This window comes from Panthera tigris, chromosome D4 (genome assembly GCF_018350195.1).
Source record: "Panthera tigris isolate Pti1 chromosome D4, P.tigris_Pti1_mat1.1, whole genome shotgun sequence".
Classification (NCBI taxonomy): domain Eukaryota; kingdom Metazoa; phylum Chordata; class Mammalia; order Carnivora; family Felidae; genus Panthera; species Panthera tigris.
This window is the reverse complement of record NC_056672.1, coordinates 47,472,496-47,493,789: the sequence shown is the minus strand read 5'-3', so window position 1 is coordinate 47,493,789 and position 21,294 is coordinate 47,472,496. Positions and strand designations below refer to the sequence as shown.

The 21,294-nt window shown below is 36.7% G+C and overlaps 1 long non-coding RNA gene across 4 annotated transcripts in view; it reads left to right on the top strand.

Moving 5' to 3' along the window:
* LOC122233047 overlaps positions 1 to 18,062 on the top strand; it is a 54,333-nt gene extending 36,271 nt beyond the window's left edge. For all 4 annotated transcript variants that reach the window (XR_006210497.1, XR_006210495.1, XR_006210496.1 and 1 more), the window contains 2 exons: positions 10,617 to 10,701; positions 17,927 to 18,062. This is a non-coding gene — a long non-coding RNA (uncharacterized LOC122233047). The remainder of the gene's footprint in view (positions 1 to 10,616; positions 10,702 to 17,926) is intronic.
* The last annotated feature ends 3,232 nt before the right edge of the window (positions 18,063 to 21,294 follow it).

Genomic DNA, 21,294 nt, shown 5'->3' with positions numbered 1-21,294 from the left:
GGCTTTTGAAGTCAGAGCTGAGTTTGAGTCCAAGCTCTATCAGCATTGAACTCCCAATCTTGTTTCCATATCTATAAAACAGAGATAGGGATAATACCTGCCTCCCAGGGGTGAGATGAACAGTAATCCGAATTCCTGACATCAGGTTAGTTAAATCACAAGTAAATAATGTCTTTGGTACTGTTTGGGGCTTATGTTGTTTTTCTAACTCCAAGTGACTATTTGAGTCAGACACATAAAGACCAAAGACCTCTGAAATGGCCTGGCATGAGAGCTCGGAGACACAATAACACCCTCTCCTGCATGGTAACGCAACAATCCAACCACACACTCTCTGTGGCAGGGATGAATGCAAGATGTGGAGACAGCTGGAACTCAGTAAGGGTAAAAGTTGAAATCCACATTAAGGGAAAAGCAGCCACAAAGTGATAGGAGCTAAGTAGGCAGAGGCCATGAGGAGAGAAGTAAGCAGGGGACGTTTTGTTGGCAGCATGGAAAAAAGTAGCTGAAAAATAGATGGTTCAGGTAACAGACATGGCAGGGCACAAAGCAGTGAGCACTGTCTCTGGAGGAAGAGTTTCAGACTCACCATTATGAGAGCTGCTGTGTACAGAGTACAGCGTTCTGAGGTTCCCTGGAAGGCGTCCCTTGTAGCTGCTGAGAGTATTCACAAAGCACATCCCCGCACCCAAAAGCTCTTCCACACCTGAAAGGCCAATTAAGAGAGAAAGGGTGTTAAAACATGTCTTAAAGCCAAATAAACCAGAGTCAGATTAAGCAGAAAGATAAAGGTCCAAGTTTATACAAGAAAGTAATACACTTTAACCTAGTGAATGCTGTTTGTAATCTTCTTAAACTTGTCCATCAGACATGCTTCAGTAAAAATTATTTCTAGAAAGAATAATTTATAAGATCGTCTTAGCTGTCCATAGAGAGAAAACTTCTGGAAACGGTCCACTCAGCCACAAACCAAGAAATTGCCAGTGGGTCCCCAGATGGAAAATGCAACCACAGAAGGAAAGTCTTCAAAGTCTACTCAAAGATAAGCCAATCTGAAAAGTGAGAGTAAATACACCATATGCCAAAAGATTTAGATTTAGACCATGAATCTGACTTCAAGGACAATAGAACTACCACATTAATTCTTTATGTTTTGTTTATACAAGAAAAACTCTTGAAAAAATAGAGATAAATAGTTTATACATAATGAAAGTGCCAGAAAATCTAAAACCATTGCTACCAGATCATTGTAATGCTTGACGCTTAAGGGCTAAAGTTTCTAATGTTGCAGAGATATGTCCTTAGAGAATATTTAAAATAATATGTAAACTATTTGAGCTCCTTTGGCTTTCATCCTCCATAAAGTTAAGTGATGGGAATATTGCTGGACATCCAGAGAAAAGTCGATCCACAAGGTTACTCGAATAACTGGAGGCTAATGTATTGTGTTGCTCTTTTCAAAGTGAATATTATAAATTATTTTCTGGATGTTTTCTTAGAAGCATTTTACCATTACAGACACTATTTGACTACTGATAATTTGAGAGTTGCATGAAAAAAATATCTGCTACAATTCAGAAAAAAAATAGCAATAGGTTGTGAACAAGGGCTATGCTCATTTTGCTGTGTTTAGAATAATGTAGCAGTGCCTATAACAAGTAAACAGTGGGCTGGCTTTGTTCTGCTGGATTTAGATTAACCTTTACAAGCAATGCAGAATTAGATTATGAAAATAAATTGAAAATGGCATCTCCTTAGACTCACTTTGTACTCTGCATTTTCTTAAGCTTTTATGTGACTGTCAAATATTAGTTCAGGGCTCCATTTGTATTTGTGGCATTTTTTTTTTCTTCTGAAAAGATAAGCACCAGCCTTCAGAAAAAGCTTCTGACTATTGGATACAGAAAACAACTCGTTCCTGAATGGTTAATGTTTCAAATATGAGCACAGATACCAGATGGCAAAAGGGGAAAAAAGAATTCAAGTTGTTTCATTGTTCAGTGATAAAGATTTTTCCATCTGCTGGTTCAATACTAACTTGGTTTACATTCACTTAGAGCCAATACAATTAAAACTCTATTTGAAGTGAAATGTTTCAGAAAAATAAAACTAGAAACCTGAGAAATACTTCTACAGGTCATACCCATCCTTCAAATACCTAAGCTCTTATAGGTGTACAAATGTGAGTGTATGATGAAACAAAGATATCAATATGTTTTGAAAAATCCTAAAGTCACATGCATTTAAGTAATTCTAACGAAGACTATTTGTGATTGAGATGTAAGTGGACATCTGCTAGAATTTAGAGTCTCGGTGAAATAAAATGTAGCTAAAGTAATAATATACTGGGGTATTCATCACAAAGGATGGAATGGGAGACTACTGATGAGTGAACAATATGGCAGCAGTTAACAAAAACAAGTTTGAATGGTTAATTCACTGAGACCAAAGAGCAGGTGAAGAGGAAAAATAGCACAGCAATCACTAGCAGCAGCATCTTAAGAGAGCAGGAGTCTTACATACTAAAATGGGGTAAAGAAAAGAGGAGTACTTAGAAACAAGAGAGTTATAGATTCTCTCCTAGCAAGCAGATGCCTTTTCCCATAATCCTTTGATAGAAAGAAGTCTTACTCAAAATGTAAGATTCATAACATTAAGAAGTGGTTTTCCACAGTAACCTTCCCTTTTGTCCTGAGAACACTGTTACACTGGACATCTCTTTGGTGCATAAAAGCTCCTCAAGGACAAGGCTCTAACTTACTTCTGCATCTCTGATGCCTTGCACTTAGCAAATGATAGATGTTCTACAAATATTTGATAACAGAATTGATCCGAGAATTCTACCTTCTAAACTGATATTGCTCATTTCCTTCAATCAGAGTAAGCTCATGGAGATAAAAAAAAAACAATGTTTCCTTATCCATTTTTGGTGAACCACTTACAATAGTGTCAGACCTAAATTTACTCTTTAATAAATCATGACAAATATAATGGATGAAAAAAAATACTTCCTCTGCCTGTAACACATTTACATCTGCTTCCTTCTTTGCTCTTTCACCAAGTAGTCTCCAATGAGAGGGTACAACAAAACAAAACAAAACAAACAAACAAACAAACAGAGGGGCACACAGCCAAGAGGCTGGCAAAGTGACCCAATAAATTCCAGGAAGAAAATATTAGAATTTTCATTTTTATTTATTTTTCATCTCATCCTTTTAAAACATCTGAATTCTGTGTATATTTTATAACATATGATTATATTAATCCATTAATACATGCATATAATTTAATAAATAAATAAGCATATTTGATGGGTAAAGAACTGAGGGCACAATCAAAAAAGTTGGAGACCACTGGTAGAAGACTGAATTCTTACTACAAAAGAAGAATGAAAGAAATACAGGGGCACCTGGGTGGCTCAGTTGGCTAAGCGTCTGACTCTTGATTTCAGCTCAGGTCATGATCTCACGGTTCATGAGTTCGAGCCCTGCGTCGGGCCCTGCCCTAACAGTGTGGAACCTGCTTGGGATCCTCTTTCTCTCTCTCTCTGCCCCTCCCCCACTCTCACTCTCTTTCCCTCTCAAAATAAATAAATAAACCTAAAAATATGGAGGAAATATTTACAGAATTTAACATGTTTTTGATATCTATATTTTTAAATTACTACCTCAATTATTTTCCAAATATTAAACTATAAAAACTATAATTGTATATTAAATGACGTGGTTTTAAGGACTACTTAGGGACGAAGCACTCAATCAATAAATAATTTGGGGTAAATACATGTTTGTTGAATGAATGAATAAATGAATAAACATTCTGCCAAAATTGGAAAATGTTGGGATAGACTGAGCTGTCAGTCACTTGTGTTTTTCCAAGTGTTTTCTATTAGTTCTTGAATACCTCCCTGGGAAAAAAAACCCAAGTTCAGTTCATTATTTCGTGAATGCTGCATACTACAGTATGCTCTTTCAGATTCACAGCACAGAGGAGTATGATAAAGCTCTAGGAAACGCTGTAGGGTAGAAACCTCTTTAGCTTAGATTATTCCAGCATTTCCCATCTGCACAGCTTATTTGACAACAACATTTCTCCCTCATCATAATATCTATCGACTACCCACCGGGAATACTGTTCCTCAGAATGCACATGGTGAAATCCCATTTTAATGGGATTCAACCTGACAACTGGAGACTGGACGGAATATGGAGTCATTCTTATTGGCTGTATATGAAACTAAAGGACAATTCAAACCATCTTACATGCAAGTCTTTGCTGTGCAATGTCATTACTAATGACTTAGGATTGTGGATATAGCAAGGACGCTCATTAAACTTCCTACTGACATCTATAAGGATGAACTTCACAAGCATGTTATTTAGACAAATATGATTTTATCTCAGATATGTAGATAATTTAAGGATACAGAATCTATTTGTTCTGAAAAGTTAATAAATTTTATAAAAAGTGGAGAAAAACTAAAGGACCTAAAGGATTTACTATGTATCAGGCTCCATGCTAGAAAACATAGCTTTTTTTAGTGTTTATATTTCCAAATGAATGTATTGGCTAGATATGGTTACCCCTCTTACCAGTGAGGAAGCTGGAAGTCAGAGAAGACTAGTAATGGACAGAACCCAAGGTAACTATGCAGGTTATCATCCAAACTAGGACACTTTTAAGAATATTGCATAATTATTCTGGGGTGATCTTTTTAGCCTAAGTTGTTCACTTCCAACACATCTGACGAAGACATGGGTTTGAACCCAGATCTACCCAACCTATCTTCTTTCCTTTATACCTTGTTGCTTGAAATAAGGATGCAGTTCAAATTATGAAGGGAATTCTTTCACAATGTACAGATATATCACATCATTAGGTTGTATACTTTAAATATCTTACAATTTCATCTGTCAATTATAACTCCATAAAGCTGAAAAAATAATAGTTTGAAGACTGCTAGAGAAATCACTCATCAACAGCAAGAAAGAACTTATCAGTATTGCTTCAAAAATATTTCAAATGCATAGGAGTGCCTGGTTGGCTCAGTCGGTAGAGCATGCAACTCTTGATCTCAGGGTCATGAGTTCAAGCCCCATGTTGGACATAGAGCGAACTTAAAAAAAGTAAATGTATATAATATATACTATATATTATATTTGAATGTATATTCAAATATATTTTAACTGTATAAATAGAAAAGGAATGTACGATCAAAACATCAAAAAAATAATTCTATCTTCTACCAATGCAAAGGTGCCTTTAAAAAATCCTAACATGATATTAGGCACATCCTATAGCAATATAATGTAAAATGGTTGAGAATAATCCTTTATGCTGGTTTAACATCACTTAGAATCTTTTTAAAACACTATACTGCCTTATTTTACCATATACAAGGAAGATATTAAGAGACTAGAAAAGATCCAAAAAACAACAACTAAAATGGCTTCAAGAGTTGTGGCATGGAAGTCATGAGAGGGAAAAAAAAAAAAAAAAAGGTAAATGAGATAGAACTATTTAGTCTAGAGTGGAAAGTCCAAGAGATAACTCTAAAATTGCCTTCAAGTGAATTAAAAGCTGCTGAAAAGTCTTCATCTCCAAGAGGATAAAACAAGAGGGTTGGGATTTAATCACCAACCATGAGAATTAGCCTGTGGAATTGTGTCATGGTGGTAAAGACTATTAAGTTCCACAAGTTACAAGGAGCATCTTCCAGAGTCTTTTACACTGAAAGAAGCAGTCACCCGCAATGCCTTATTTGACCATTGTTTTTCTTGAAAGTAAAGAGAGAAAAACAATGGTCACCTGATGTCATGCAAGTCCTGTGATTGCTTGCTACGCTTTTCCTGATGCTAACGTATATGTCTGATGTACGTCATCGATCATTCAACGCTCCCCACTGAGTACAGTGTAAATTCAAACTTCTTATGATGTCATAAAAATGTTTACTCATATCTCCACCTACTCTTTCAGAAGAAAAACTTGCCACTCTCTCAACACACCCTGTGCCTCTCCTACCACAAGTCAGAACGGCAAGTATTCACTCCAAAACCACAGTGTTCTAACACAGCTCCTTGGCTTTACACAGGTTACTTCCTCTGAACAGGATATGCCTCCTTCCGCCCCAACAATCCCATCCTCCCACCCTGCCAAGCCCTTCACCCATCCTACAAATTATTCCCATTCTTGAAGATAAAACTCAAATGCCTTCTCTCTGCTGATTTAATAGGTGATAAAATCCCTCTTGTCTGCATCCAGTCCCAACAGGTAAATTTAGATTCTTCTTTCTGTGCTTTCAAAGTACCTTTTTCCCTCATTTATTATGGCACACATTATAGTATTCTTAAAACTTCATTTGCCAGGCACCCTGGTTAGACTGTGCACTCTCCGGGGGCAATACGCTGGGAAAGGAAGAGAACGAGACACAGTTTGGCCTGGTTCTTTTTGCTTCTTAGCTACCTAGCATATAGCAGTTGCCAAAATTTTTTGTTGAATCAATGAAGCCATTAATTACCTGTTACATGCAAAGAAATATTCAACATTCAAATTGTTGCTGTGGAAACAATATCTGGGGACTTCTATTGGTCTTTAAATTCAATCGATTTTGACTTGTTTTCCAAGTTTCTTCTGAAAGCTTTTTTACCTTCAAACGATAGAATCAATAATGTATGTTTAAACGCTCTGGAGCAAACATGTGTGTCTGAGGTACTCTGTCAAAACCACCAAAATATCCAGGACTCCAGGGGTAAAAGTAGTGAAGAGCAGATCTGTATAAAAAGGTGGTTAGAAAGTATAAATTTTCTCATCAAATCCGTTCCAGAAAAAGCTTCTGGGAGACACACAGGCATCCAGATCCCAATTCAGCTTTACTTGTATATGAATAAGGACAGCAGGGTTTTCCATAAGGAGGAATAGTGCATAAGAAAATTTTATTATTAATACAGACATAAAGCAATATCAGACATCTTAAATACAACTGGTCTCTTGTTGCCATTTGTAAGATGTTTGCTCTTTGATGTAAAGTTAATTTATGTCTCTACATTTGCAACATTTGTTAAAGCATTTACATTTTGAAGAAAATGAATAAATATGTCAAGTGCAAGGATGCATATTTAAATGTAGTGTTTACCTTCATAAAACAAGATACTTGCAAAATATTTCCTTTTAGTTTAAACATTTTTTACTTCTAATTGGGTCCATTTTAAATTATCCTTAATTGGACATTTCAAAAAACAAGGAGGAATTACATATTTATTCATTTTAATGCATTCCACTTGTTTTGACTCAGTTGTCTTTTTTTAAAAAAAACTAAAAAGCATCACCTTAAGGTAACCAAATTTTGTCCTATGCAGCTAACCTGACTTCATTTTCCTTTCTTTCCCCAAGTTTTTCTTAAATTCCAGGTAGTTAACATACAGTGTAACATTAGTTTCAGGTGTAGTTTAGTGATTCATCACTTACATACAACACCCGGTGCTCGTCACACTGATTTCATTTTCTAATAATTCAAGGAAGCAGAACTCAGTTCTCTAATATTAGTCTCTCAAAATCTCCAGCCCTTCCCTTCCTGTGGCCACCCTCCTCCCAGCATCCAAACTGGCCCAAATTCCTCCTGTATTTAAAAACAAGCAGCTGACCAGAGAAACATGTCACATTCTGGCTATTTCCCTAGTTCTCTCTGCACTTTTAGACAACCTTCTCACTCCCTGTACTTCCTTCCCTCCATACTTTCCTCTGGCAAACTTGTCAACATAGCTAGAAGGACTTCCATTACCTGACACCTGCTTCTCTCTCTCCCTTCTCCCTCCTCCCACCACCGTCAGGTGCTGTTGTGTCTATCACCCTGAACTACTTCACTTCCACCAATGTGCCATACTTTGACTTGCCACCCCAAATTTTAACACTCTGTTCCTCCGTCCTGGAATGCTTTCCTTCACTCACCCTTTTTCCTCCTCTTCTTATCATAATTTTAGATGAAATGTGGGTGGAACACTGTAACTTAGTTGTTTTGTTGCATTCAGCCATATTTGTATCTTTGGGTCTTAATACTTGAGGGAAGTTCAGGTTTTAGATTGATTACAGTGTATTATACCTACAATAGTTGGTAACTTGTTTTTACAAAGAATGAATTGTGAAATTCATTTGTAAGTAAACAAGAAGAAAACTGAAAAATTTTCGAACAAAGAGACAGTGAGGGAAGTATAAACCTTCAAGAAAGTAGCAATAACCAAAACACTGTGATGCCTCAACAAGAAGAAAAATACAGCTAGTAAAACAGAATGAGTAGCTCAGAAGGATCCACCCCAAAATAACACCAAACTGTGATAAAGAAATCTCCAAAAAGTAAGGTGACAAAGAATATTTACTTAGAAAATACTGAGGGAATAAATGTGAAGTATCCACATATGGAAGCAAGTTCGAGGTGAGTTTAATAAGTGAAATATCAAAACTGAACATTCAAAATGATCAGGAATCAAATTTAATGTTTATCAAATCTTCAGAGAAATAATTTTTGGTTTTCAGGCTATAAAAGCCATCACAAAGGAAACACAGGTAACATAACAAACTAAAAGGAATAACATTTGATTAAGAAAATATATTTACATTGAATATAGTTATCAATACTTTATAGGGAGTGTATTCAAATATATTTGAAATATAAAGCATTAAGACTTCAAGAAAATACTGGGGTGCCTGGGTGGTTCAGTCAGTTAGGTGTATGACTCTTGATTTCAGCTCAGGTTATGATGTCAAGGTTCATGAGTTGAAGGCCTGCATCGGACTCCACAGTGACAGCATGTGGAGCTCTCTCTCTCTCGCTCTCTCGCTCTCTCTCTCTCTCTCTCTCCACCCCCCCCACCCCACTCATGAGCGTGCATGCTCTCTCTCAAAAAAAACTTTTTAAAAAATTTTTAAAAAGAAAGACAACACTAAATTTAAGAAACAATGAAAAACAAAACTTTTGGCTAAAGATGTTAGAACACATAAAGCTGGCTGGATTGTTACTGAGGTTATTTTCCAATTGATATTTCTGTGTAAAAAAATTATCCCCAAATTTAGCAACATAAATCATTGCATTTTTTAAAAATTTTTATAATGTTTATTTATTATTGAGAGACAGAGAGAGACAGAGCATAAGCATGGGAGGGGCAGAAAGACGGGGAGACACAGAATCTGAAGCAGGCTTCATCCAGGCTCTGAGCTGTCAGCACAGAGCCCAACACGGGGCTCGAACTCACAAAATGCGTTATCATGACCTGAGCCAAAGTCAGATGCTTAACTGACTGAGCCACCCAGGCACCCCATAAATCACTGCATTTTACTCACAGATTAGAGTCTGTGAATTTGGAAAGGGCTCAACAGGGACAGCTTGCCACTGCTCCACTGTAACTGGGGTCTGTAACTGGGGTCTGAGAGAGAAGAATAGGGCCAGAGATGACTCCATAGTTGGGGACTAAAATCATCTGAACTCTTTGTTCATGCATGTCTGGCATCTGTCTGGGAGACTGGAAATCTAGGACTACCTTTCAGAGCATCTATTAAACGTGGCCTTTCCAGGTGGCTTGGCATACGGGCTCTGACATGGTGGTCTTAAGATACCCAGATTCCTTCCACGACAGCTCAAGAGGTGCCAAGCATGAGCACTCCAGAACACAAAGTGAAAGCTGCTTCGCCTTTCTTTCCCTACCTCAGGAATCATGCAATATCATTTCTGCTGGATTCTATTGGTTACAAGCAAGTCACAAGCCCACCTAAGTTCAAGCAGCTGGGGGAGAGGAACCATGTCAAGGTCATATTGGAAAAGATGGTGTAGGATGGAGACATACTTATAGCCATCTTTATAAAATGCAGTTGGCCCCACTAACACATTCATACATGGCTAGCAGCTTTGTAAATTTTTATAGTCATTCTGGAAAGCAACAGCTCCTGTCATTTTAACTCAGTAATCTGACTCCAGGAACTTCATAGTAAGGAAAGAATTCGAGAAAAGCAAAAAGTTATCATTAAATGCTAATAATCTGTGTTAGAAAAAAATTACAGAAACTATTCAGATAACTAAAACAGGCAAATGGTTTGGCAATTCTGATGGAAAATGGAAAATAATCACAATGGCTATACAAAAATATGGAAATTATATGATGTGACAATAAATGAAGCAAAAAATGAAATACAGAATAGAACCATCAGCAGAACAATTTTTAAATATAATTGAAACAATGTTAAATATAATTGGCTATGCAAAGTACTTTGTACTTTGATGGGTTAGGATCTCCAGATCTCTTAGGTTAGGCTGTCCATGCTTCTACTCTTCCAGGTAAAGCTTCCTAGTATCCTGCACAGATTCTTTCTTTTTTTGAGTAATGAGACTGCACAAGGAGATGCCACTAGGGTAGCAAAAAATAAATGAAGGGACATCCTAGTCTGCATTCAGTAGGATCTACAGTCCTATCTTTAACAAGGACATGAATTAACGCATTAACATGAGTGAGACTGAGGCCCAAGTGAAAATAAAACTGCAACATTTGCATCCAGGGGTCTATCTGTATTAAAGGTTCATACTGTTCTTGTGCCTCCAAAATGGGATTTTCTCTACTTATTACCATGTCTTCAAGTTTGCAGAACAGCTCACGGAAAAACCCTCTCTTTGGACATGTTTGGGCCAGATTCAAGATCAACTCAAGTCACCTTCAGCTGGAGGTAACTTCAGGCCAGATTTATTCTATCCTTCTTAAACTGTTATGTCACCTTTGATTGCTGCCTTATTGGAACTATATTAGATTCTGTTTTAGTATATAATAATCTGCATCATAAGCTTGTACTTGGTGATTTTATTCTGCGCTATTCTCTGGTCCTATTCCCTTCCACCCAGATGGTAAGCTCCATGTGGCTACACGTGATGCCTTATACTTCTTTTGTATCCCTTCTCTGTGCCACACACTGCTGTGCTGAGGACAGCATGTGTGTAATCACCAATCTATCACTAACATATTTAGTTTTATGTCATCAAGTTTAGCTATATTCAGCATATATCACTGCCTTAAGGTTACTGCATTTACTAATACCAGGTCCCAATGATTCCCCAGTCATACTAAGGTAAAATACAATTAGGGTATAGGCAAATCAAGGAAAAACTAAAAGAATAGGCATGTTACAGCAATGACCAGAGAAGAGTCCAAATGATACATCAACTGTGCAAAACCCCTCAGCAATGCTAGGAAGAAACATATATTTGATGACAAGGAAATAAGATCCATGAAGAACATTAGCCAATACAGCAAAACCTTGATTTGCAAGCATAATTCTTCCAGAAACATGCTTGTAATCTGAAGTCTCATATAGCAACGTGAATTTCAAGAACCATTGGCTCAGTTGTGATCATGTGATGTTCGGCATCAGGTACTACTCGTATTGCAAGACATCACTTGTTTATCAAGCTAAAATTTATTAGCAACGTTTGCTCATCTTGCAGAACACTCACAGAACAGGTTACTTGCAATCCAAGGTTTCACTAGATAGGGGGTATATTGATATTTAAGCATTAAGTTGTAGTCAGTGTCTGCCATAAACTGCCACCTCTTAACTTCATTAAATATGATCCCACATAGATAGGTATAGTCCTTAAAAGACAGCATTCTAGAAGGGATGCAGATAGTCTCTGCCCATGCTCAGCTTTAGAATGTGACTCCAATTTTCAGCTAAGCCTTATCAACCTAGGCTAACTATGTGAATCAAAATTATACTGTGAAATGTTAGCAGATGAGTCTCTTCTGCATTTTAAATGTTTTATTTATTTCATTATGGTAAAAACTCTCTATGTGAGATCTACTGCCTTAACAATCCCCTTGACTATTAGTGCAACGTTGTATAGCAGATCTCTAGAGTTTATGCATCTCACTTAAATGAAGCTTTATGCCTGTGGATTAATAATTCCCCATTTCTTCCTTCCCCCATCTCCTGACAGCCAACATTCCATTCTTTGCTTCTATGAATTATACTAATTTAGATGCCTCATATATGCGAAATCATGTAGTGTTTGTCTTTCTGTGGCTGGCTTATTCCACTTAGCGTTATGTCCTCAAAGTTCATCCATACTGTCACATATTGCAGATTTTTTTTTCTTTTTTAAGGGTGAATATACCCCATTGTGTGTATATACTACATTGCCTTTATCTATTCATTTGCTGAAGGACATTTAAGCTGTTTTGATATCTTGGCTCTTGTGAATAGTGCTGCAATGAACATGGGAGTGCTAATACAGCTTTAAGTTCCTGATTTCAGGTCTTTGGAATAAATACTCAGAAGTGGGATTGCTGGATCATACGTAGTTCTATTTTTATTTAATTTTTGAGGAAACTCCATACTGTTTTTCATAGTGGCTGCACCAATTTACATTCCCAACAGTGCACAAGAATTCCAACTTCTCTGCATGCTTGTCAATATCTGTTGTTGTTTTGTTTGTTTGTTTGTTTTTATAATAACCTCCTTACAGGTCTGAGGTGATATCTCATTTGCATTTCCCTGATGGTTAATGATGTTGAGAATTTTTCACATACTGTTGATCCTTTGTATATATTCTTTGGGGAAATGTCTATTGAAATCCCTAGCCCATTTTTGAAGTTTATTTGTTTGGAGAGAGAGGGAGAGAGAGAACACAGGAGTGTGAGTGGAAGAGGGGCAGAGAGAAAGAGGGAGAGAGAGAATCCCAAGCAGCCTCTGTGCTGTCAGCAGAGCATGATCCCGCAAACCCTGAGATCATGACCTGAGCTGAAAAGGAGAGTCAGATGCTTAATTGACTGAGCCATGCAGGTGCCCATCCTTAGCCCATTTTCTTAAGTCGAGTTCAGTTTTGGTTTTGGTTTTGTTTGCTACTGTATTATAGAAGTTCCTTATACATTTTGAATATTAACCCCTTACCAGATACATGGTTTGCAAACATTTTTGCCCACTGTAGAGGTTGGCTCTTCTCTCTGTTAATTGTTTCTTTTGTTGTACAGAAGATTTGTATTTTGATGTAGTCCACTTGCTTATTTTTGGTTTTGTTGCCTGTGTCTTTTGGTGTCATTTCCAAGAAATCATTGTCAAGAAGCTTTTCCCATATGTTTCCATCTAGGAGTTTTACAGTTTCAGGCTTTACATATCTGCACTTTTTCTAAAAGGATGACTCTCTCACTTAAACCACAAGACTGGAGTCCCCACTGCCCAAGGAGGATATGTCATAAAGGAACATAAAAGAACAAAGGACAAGGATGGCAAATTCTAAACTTTTACACCTGCCAGATGTCAGACAGAAAATTCAAGGATGAACTCATATAGATCCAGATTGTGGAGGAAATGCTTTTCTGTTTACCCGTATTAAATAAAAATCACAGAAACATCCCAGGAGTTTGAGAGGACAGGGATGTAAGCTCTCCACCTCTAGGTGAGTCCAAGGCATAAGAGAAGGGTTTTGAGATTCGTGAAGAGAGGGTACTTATGCCTGGTTTTCTACTTGGTTGCCCTGGAAGTTGACAAGTACTGCAGACAGTGTCTGTGACATTCTGGTCCTGAAGTAGTGCAGAGAAGCTGTAGGAAGCACTCTGACAGCACAGCAATTTGACAGGACACTGGAAGCGGCCAGATATTTTCCCAACTGACCCAGAGTCAAGTGTATATAACTCTCAATGAAAGTGGACCAATAGGCTAAGAAGACACCACAGAAATAGCAAGAGTTTGGATGCTACAGTAATTTCCTAAAGCTGACATAACAAAGTTTTCCAACGCTAGGGGCTTAAAACAACAGAAACTTATTCTCTCAAATTTCTGGAGACTTGAAATCCAAAATCAGAGTGTCACAGGGCTATCCTCTCAAAGGCTCTAGGGACAATCTGTCCCATGGCTTTCTTTCAGCTTCTGCTGTCATCAGCAATCCTTGGCATCCCTTGGTTTACAGCTGCATAACTCCGATCTTTGCCTGCATTGACACAGAGCCTTCTCTACTATCTTCACATTGTCTGCCTAGAAAAAGACACCAGTCATATTGAATTAGGGGTCTACTCTACTTCCATATGACCCACCTTTACTAACTACATCTTCAATGACCCTATTTCTAAATAAGGTCACATTCTGAGGTACTGGGGGTTAGAACTTCATTATATCTTTTTGAAAAACATACTTTAACTCATAACAGATGCTCCAGAAGATTCTGGAAAGTGAAAAGATCTGGCCAAATCCGAGGACCAGACAGGATTGCAGTGTCTTTCATTTGCCCACTTAGAAGAAAAATGACCTTGAACCAGATCTCTTTCCCAACTCCCATGTTCCAAAGCCCCTAGAACTTAGATCAACTCTTGGAAAAGAAGAGAAGTTAGAGAGAAAAATCCTAAATTAAATGAGTTTAAAACTGAGATGCCCAGGTTTGTCATAAATCGATTAGGAAGACTTTTATTGTTGCAATCAGGCAATATAAGGATTCCAAAGATGACATTAAATGGAGGTAATAAAAGTGTGTGTGTGTGTGTGTGTGTGTGTGTGTGTGTGTGTGTGTGTTATTTCTGGAACACCCGAAAATAAACATCATAACAATTATAAATCTATCTATTCTGTAATAATCTTGGATGGGGGAGAGATGTTAGCCTTCTTTCACTGAACTTTATAAAGACCACAAAGGGATTAATTAAGAGTAGCTAATGTAATGAACACTACATACAAACAATTTACTTAAACTACAAATAACAAGGTAGTTCTTATATTATTTTTTAATCTCACTTCATTAAGGAATTTACGGCCTTCAATGTCTAGTGTGACCAAGAAAACTTCTCCTCTGCTCCTTTGCTTTCATTGTTCGGTTTCTGTCCCACCAGTTTTCTTACGATCTCCGAAAGTTCACTTTCAACAATACACACCATCAAGAATCTACTTTGAAATGGTGTAGTTTTATTTTTTATTAAAGAGAAGTATTTTCATCAAACTTTAGACACAAACATTTGTCTTCCAATGTGCTCTGGAAAGCACTTGCCAGAAGCACCTGTGGATCCACCAGTGACATATCTCTGTGCTCAGCACACACTCCTCTATCCTTCCAACTAAGCAGCCCATAGCATAGGAGTTAGGACATGACTTCATTTGAATGTCAGCTCTGCCACTTACTAGCTGTGTGACCTTGAACACATTTTTTTTAACCTTTCTCTGCCTCCATTTCCTCACCTATAAAATTATGTCTACCTTATAAGGTTGCTGTGTGAATTAATTAGATGTGTTAATATGTATAAAGTACTTTAACTTAGAGTCCATTTAAATAGTAAGCACTCGGTGTTTATTATTATTAAATATATAAAGAGTTCTTTTAAGTCAATAAGAAAAAGACAATCTAAAATAGGTCCTAAAGGGGCACCCGGGTGACTCAGTCAGTTAAGCATCTGACTTTGACTCAGATCATGGTCTCACAGTTCATGGGTTTGAGCTCTGAGTCGGGCTCTGTGCTGATAGCTCGGAGCCTCGAGCCTGTTTCAGATTCCGTGTCTCCCTCTCTCCCTGCCCCTCCCCTACTTGTGCTCTATCTCTCTCTCAAAAATAAATAGACATCAAAAAATAAAATAAAATAAAATAAAATAAAATAAAATAAAATAAAATAAAATAAAATAGGTCCTAGATAGGAGTAGGCAAATCACAAAAGAGGAAATGCAAATGATCAGTAAACAATGAAAATATACCACCTCAATGGTAAAGAGGGAAATGCTAATTAAAAGAAGATACTAACTTTTTTGCCTATTGGATGACAATGTAAAAGTTTGATAGCAGTCAGTGCTAAAGAAAACCTAGAGAAACTGGCGCTCTCATTTATTATTGGTGAAAGCATGCATTTTGATATTTTGAAAATTAAAATAGTAATACTTTTTTCCAATATGCATACTCCCTTACTGAGTATTTTCATTTCTGGGATTCTAACCAACAGAGGAAAAAAAGAAAAAGAAACATCAGCAATGTTTAATATTTTCAAAGTCTTACCCAAATTTACATCTAAAATGTTGGAAACAACCTCCATAAACAACTAGAATGCCCATATTTAGGAAAATGGTTGCCCAAATCATGATATACTAATACTGTGAAACACTAATCAGCTATTAAAACAATATAGATCATTACACATTAACTTAGAAATAGGCTTACAACATACTATTAGGCGAGAATAGCAGATTCCTGTCAGGGCCACATGTATCTTTTTCAATATATATCTTCAATGTATATATTTTTGTTTGTATTAACAAGAGACACAGTAGCTCATAGTGGTTACATTAGAGAATGAGATTAGAAAGAGAAAGTGAGAGACTATCAACTTCACTTTTAAGTATATATTGCTTGGATTTGTATAGGAAGTAGATATGATTATATTTCAGGCAACTGAAAAGATTATAAAGAATGGAAGAAAAAAGAGAAAAATGAACTAGCGATGAAAGTCAAAAATCAGCAACTGCATAGATACTTTTCTCAGGGCACAACACAAAAACTGTTCATGAGTTACATATGAAAATATGTTTAATAATGGAAAGTAATTCTTCTATACAAATTACAAAGTTCTTTACAAAGTTCAGTGCTGAGTTAAATTCCTTAATGCTCACTACAACTATCAGCAAAGGGCTACATAGCACCATGGTAGAACGGAAATGGGAATGTAGAATGTGTACTGGCGAAAGTTGGAAATGTAGTCAGGTTTTCTCTCCCTAAGAGGAAAAAGAAAAATTTAATTTTCTGAACATTTATAACAGGCCTTAGGGTAAATTCTAAAATCCAGCCCAGAGTAGAGGAAAGAACATATCATCGTGGATAGAGGCACAGTGCACAGCAGTATCTCTCTGCAGGATGAGAGGTACGGGGGAGAGGATGCCTCAAGAATAAAAGAGCTATGATCCGATCAGAATCTGAGAGGCAGAAAACAGAGGCTATCCAAAAGCATAGTCGGTATTTCTTTTCTCATTAATTCTAAGAAGTAAAGTTTTCCACATTTCAATATCTCTAAAAGTAGGACGAGTCTCAGATTCAGTGACCTGTTGTGGTCACTACCAGCCACGAGATAGTTTTGATGTGGTTGTCATTGCCTTGGATTATAAATATTCACATTGTTATCATTTCCCCTGGGTGTTGACTATTTTTGGTGTTGAGATTAATTGCCATTTACAATATCTTCTATAGGATTACACTATGATTTGCATTGAAGGAGAAATCATTACATATGCAGAAATAAAGCAGTGGGGAAAAATTTGATTTAGTGAAGCAAATATTCATCATATCAGGAATGACTAGAGCCCCATATTTTCCTACAAAATAAGAACCATGTGTTTTACAGAACCTAAGAAAATACCAGAAGCAAATGAAGCTGTATTAGGTTTTGTTATTAAGACGCATACAAAAGGGATTAGCTATCACATGCGAAGCAGAGGAACTGAAAATAAAAGAAATTGCTAAATCCCTTGTCATTAATGAAAGACAATGAGTGGCTGATGTGAGTGATTCATGCATCGTTGCAGGACTGTCTTTAAGACATTCTATCATAGTTTAGTTGAAAGTGTTTTTTTTCTTAGTAGAACCTAGTCCAATAGTGTGTCTTTCAATCAATGGCATCATAGATTAAATGAAATAGGGAAAATATATATTTTTCAATATTAAAAATTAAAAATAAAACCTACAGACTTCCTGATAGGAAGGAAGGAAGGAAGGAAGGAAGGAAGGAAGGAAGGAAGGAAGGAGGAAGCCAGACAGGAACAATAGTCTAGGCTGGGAGAAATAAAGAGCAGCATCTTATAAGTAAGAAGGGAAAGAGAAGTGGGTATGTGGGAAATGGAGTCTTTTGGGTTTATAAAAAAAAAGTGGGTGGAGAGAAAAGGATTGAGAAGCATGGGTTTAGAATAAACTGCATCCCATTTGTGGCCCTTCTATTTATATTTTACAGGTCCCCCGGGCAAGTCACTGAATTTTTCTCAGCCCCCATCCTCCTCTACAAAATAGATACTATTGAACAATACGAGCCTGAACTGTGTTGGGCCACTTATATGTGGATATTTTTCAATAAATTCAGTAAAGTACTACAAATGTATGTTCTCTTCCTTATATTTTCCTTAACAACATTTTTCTCTTCTCTAGCTTACTTTAAGAATAAGGTGCACAATACATAAAACATAGAAAATATGTGTTAATTGACTATGTTATTGTTGAGGCCTCCAGTCACCAGTAGGTTATTACTAATTAAGTTTGGGGGCAGTCAAAAGTTATACATGGATTTTTAACTTTACAGGGGTCAGACCCCTAACCTCCACATTGTTCAAGGGCCAACTATATAATAATACCTGCATCAAAGATTTGTAAGGACCAAAAGGGGAACACAAAATACATATTAGGCACTTGGCTTATAAATGCTCATGAAATAACAGGCCCTATGTTTTCCCAAAAGGATGCCATCATTAAGTGAAATCCTTGCTTGGGAGGTCTATATCATCAGTCTACAAGGAGCATGGGTTTTCAAAACTCCAACCTTGAAATATCAGGATTTAACATTCAAATATAGGTCAGTCAGTTGATTTGAATAAAATCTTAATTTGATATGATGCTTCTTTTCTGATGTGCTTTAATCTCAAATATTTTCCTGAACATAATTCTTCTCTTGGAAGCTGCCACCAGCTGAGAAATAGTCACCCTCACCTGCTGTTTCCTCTAAAGAAAGGAACTCAGATGCAGCCTGGGGAAAGACTTCCTCTGTCAGAAGTGATAAATCAGAGTGTATTTTTTCATTGATATCTTAATTTCCATCTCTAATTATAACTTGGAAAAGAGTTTGGGAGGCAAAATCAAACCAAGAAAAAGTTTACTTTTATAAATTTGAGAGGGAGAGATTAATCTCTAGGAAAATGAGAGAACATCCTTGTTCTGCCTGAGTCCTTTTAGTCTGTGTTTAATTTCAGTCATCACCAGAGGTGCTAACCACATAAATGTCAAATGTATGAACAGATAAAATGTCACAACAATACAATAAATTGGTTACTGTAAAGAATATAAAGTCATACAGTTTCTAACAGTTTTCTAATTGTCCAGATGAATAACTGAACTCCTTTCCAAATTTTTATTGCAGACGTGTGCCGATATAGTAACTTGGGCAAGAATTACAACTCTTTTTAGGGACCATAAGAGAGTATTGCTCCTATTCTTCTGGGATTCATCTTCCTTTTAGGGTTCACCCACCCTTTGGCAATCATATTAAACTGCATGATTTTTTCCACCTCCCATACTACATGGTAATCACATGCATGATAGGGAGTGGAAGACATTCTCCTTTAATACAATGGCTGGGGTTAAAATATTCAAGGTGTCAAAACAGATGGCATCAGGCACTATATTCTATATACAACTCAACCTACTCCATATCAGCAGTGCAAAGGACGGCTGACAGAAAATCTATGGCTCAGGCTCCAGCATAGAAAACATTAATGCAAACATCTTCTGCCCAAAGGACTTGGCATTTACCACACTTTCTACTGGAAGCACAAGGTTCTTGTGCCAAAGGTCAGGGGCAGTGGGATTAACTTTTCCCACATATTTAAGCAAACTGTCTATCACACCAAAAGTGCAGGGACACACACATATACACACACTCTGCTCATTGTAGTTGATTATGAAAAAGGTCAGCTGAGTGATTTGCTTCCAGACTCTCTCTCTCTCTCTCTCTATCACACACACACACACACACACACACACACACACACACAATCTGCTAACATTAGCAAAATAGAAAAAGAATGACCAGCTCTTAGATTTCAAACAGCAAAGAAAATCTAGTCATCCTGTCAATGGAATCTATTGCTTTCAAAACTTAAAATGCAAGGGTGTTCACTTTTCAGTTCAATAGGTCATTTATCCACCCAAGACTCTGCAAAGCAAAACAATAAAACAAAACAAACAGTTGTGTATGCACCAAATTTATATATATATATGTGTGTGTGTATATATATATACATATATATATATATATACATATATATATACACACACTTACATGTATACATCAAATGCTAATACATGAATTATTTGATAAATAATGCTTCAGCTCTTCAAATATAATGCTATAACATATTTATTAAAAAAAAAACACTTAGATAACCTCTGTATGCAAGTTAGAAAAGAATATGACACTTCTCAAAAAATAAAATATTTCCTTCTTGGTTTTTCTATTTGCTTGGGGATCTGGTACACTACATGCATATAATATACACTGAATATACTTATATATTGCAAAGACATATATATTACATATATTATACATACATACATTTATATATTTTGTATCCCATGTTATAAAATACAAAGCACATAAAATATGTTACAAATAACATCATGTATATGTATATGTATATTTCTAGGTTTATACTTCTCCAACACCAAAATCTGAGGTTTTCATATTTATATTCTTCCATTTTGGTCATTCGTATTTCCTCCATATTAAAATCTATCTAGAGTGGCAAAATCACGCACCCAGGAGGAGTATATAAGTCCTGATAATCACTCCTCCTTTCCATTTTCTTTTGAGTGCCTTTTGTGAGTCCCAGGGAAGTATTTAATCACTAGCCATGAGTGATGTCATCCACTTATGTGTCATCTTGCACATCTGTTTCAGGGCACACACTGGGAATGTACAACATCTCCCATAGGGTCAGATAAAAAGAAAAGCTTCTTTCCTCCACTGATAGGTTTGAATGATGCAAAGCAGGTCAGGTTTGAAAAAAAAAAAAAAAGAGCTGCTCTATAAAATTCAAAGCCAAAAAAGAGTTCAAATTGAATCTTTGACAGAGACCGCTTTTAAAGAGACCTCCTATCAGTAAAAAGTGCTGTTCTCCAGGTGATTTCGCATATATTTTTAATGCCAATTCGTGTCAGCATTGACAGTATGTTTTGACAGTAAGAGGAATTAAAATGATTCTGAGTACCTGAGGTGACTCTATTGACACATCAGATTACACTTAATGTTTTAACAGCAAAGCAAAGTTGAGCAAAGCAGCCTTCCTACCATGCCTGGCGTATTAAAGCCTTTTCCAGCCAGGACAGTGTATCTTGCAAGGAAGAGACATCTCAAATAGAATCGGTAAGCTTGGACTATAAAACAGACTTAGAATAACAAATTCTCTACTCTTTAAAGGTTATGTTCATTCTTTTCAGTGGGAATATTGCAAAAACTGGCTCTTTATCAAGGACTCAGGTTTTCCTCCCTCAGGAATTCCCTGAGTCAGAAGCTCAAGCAAGAGGAGAATTAGTAGAGTGGCTGCAGCAAGACGT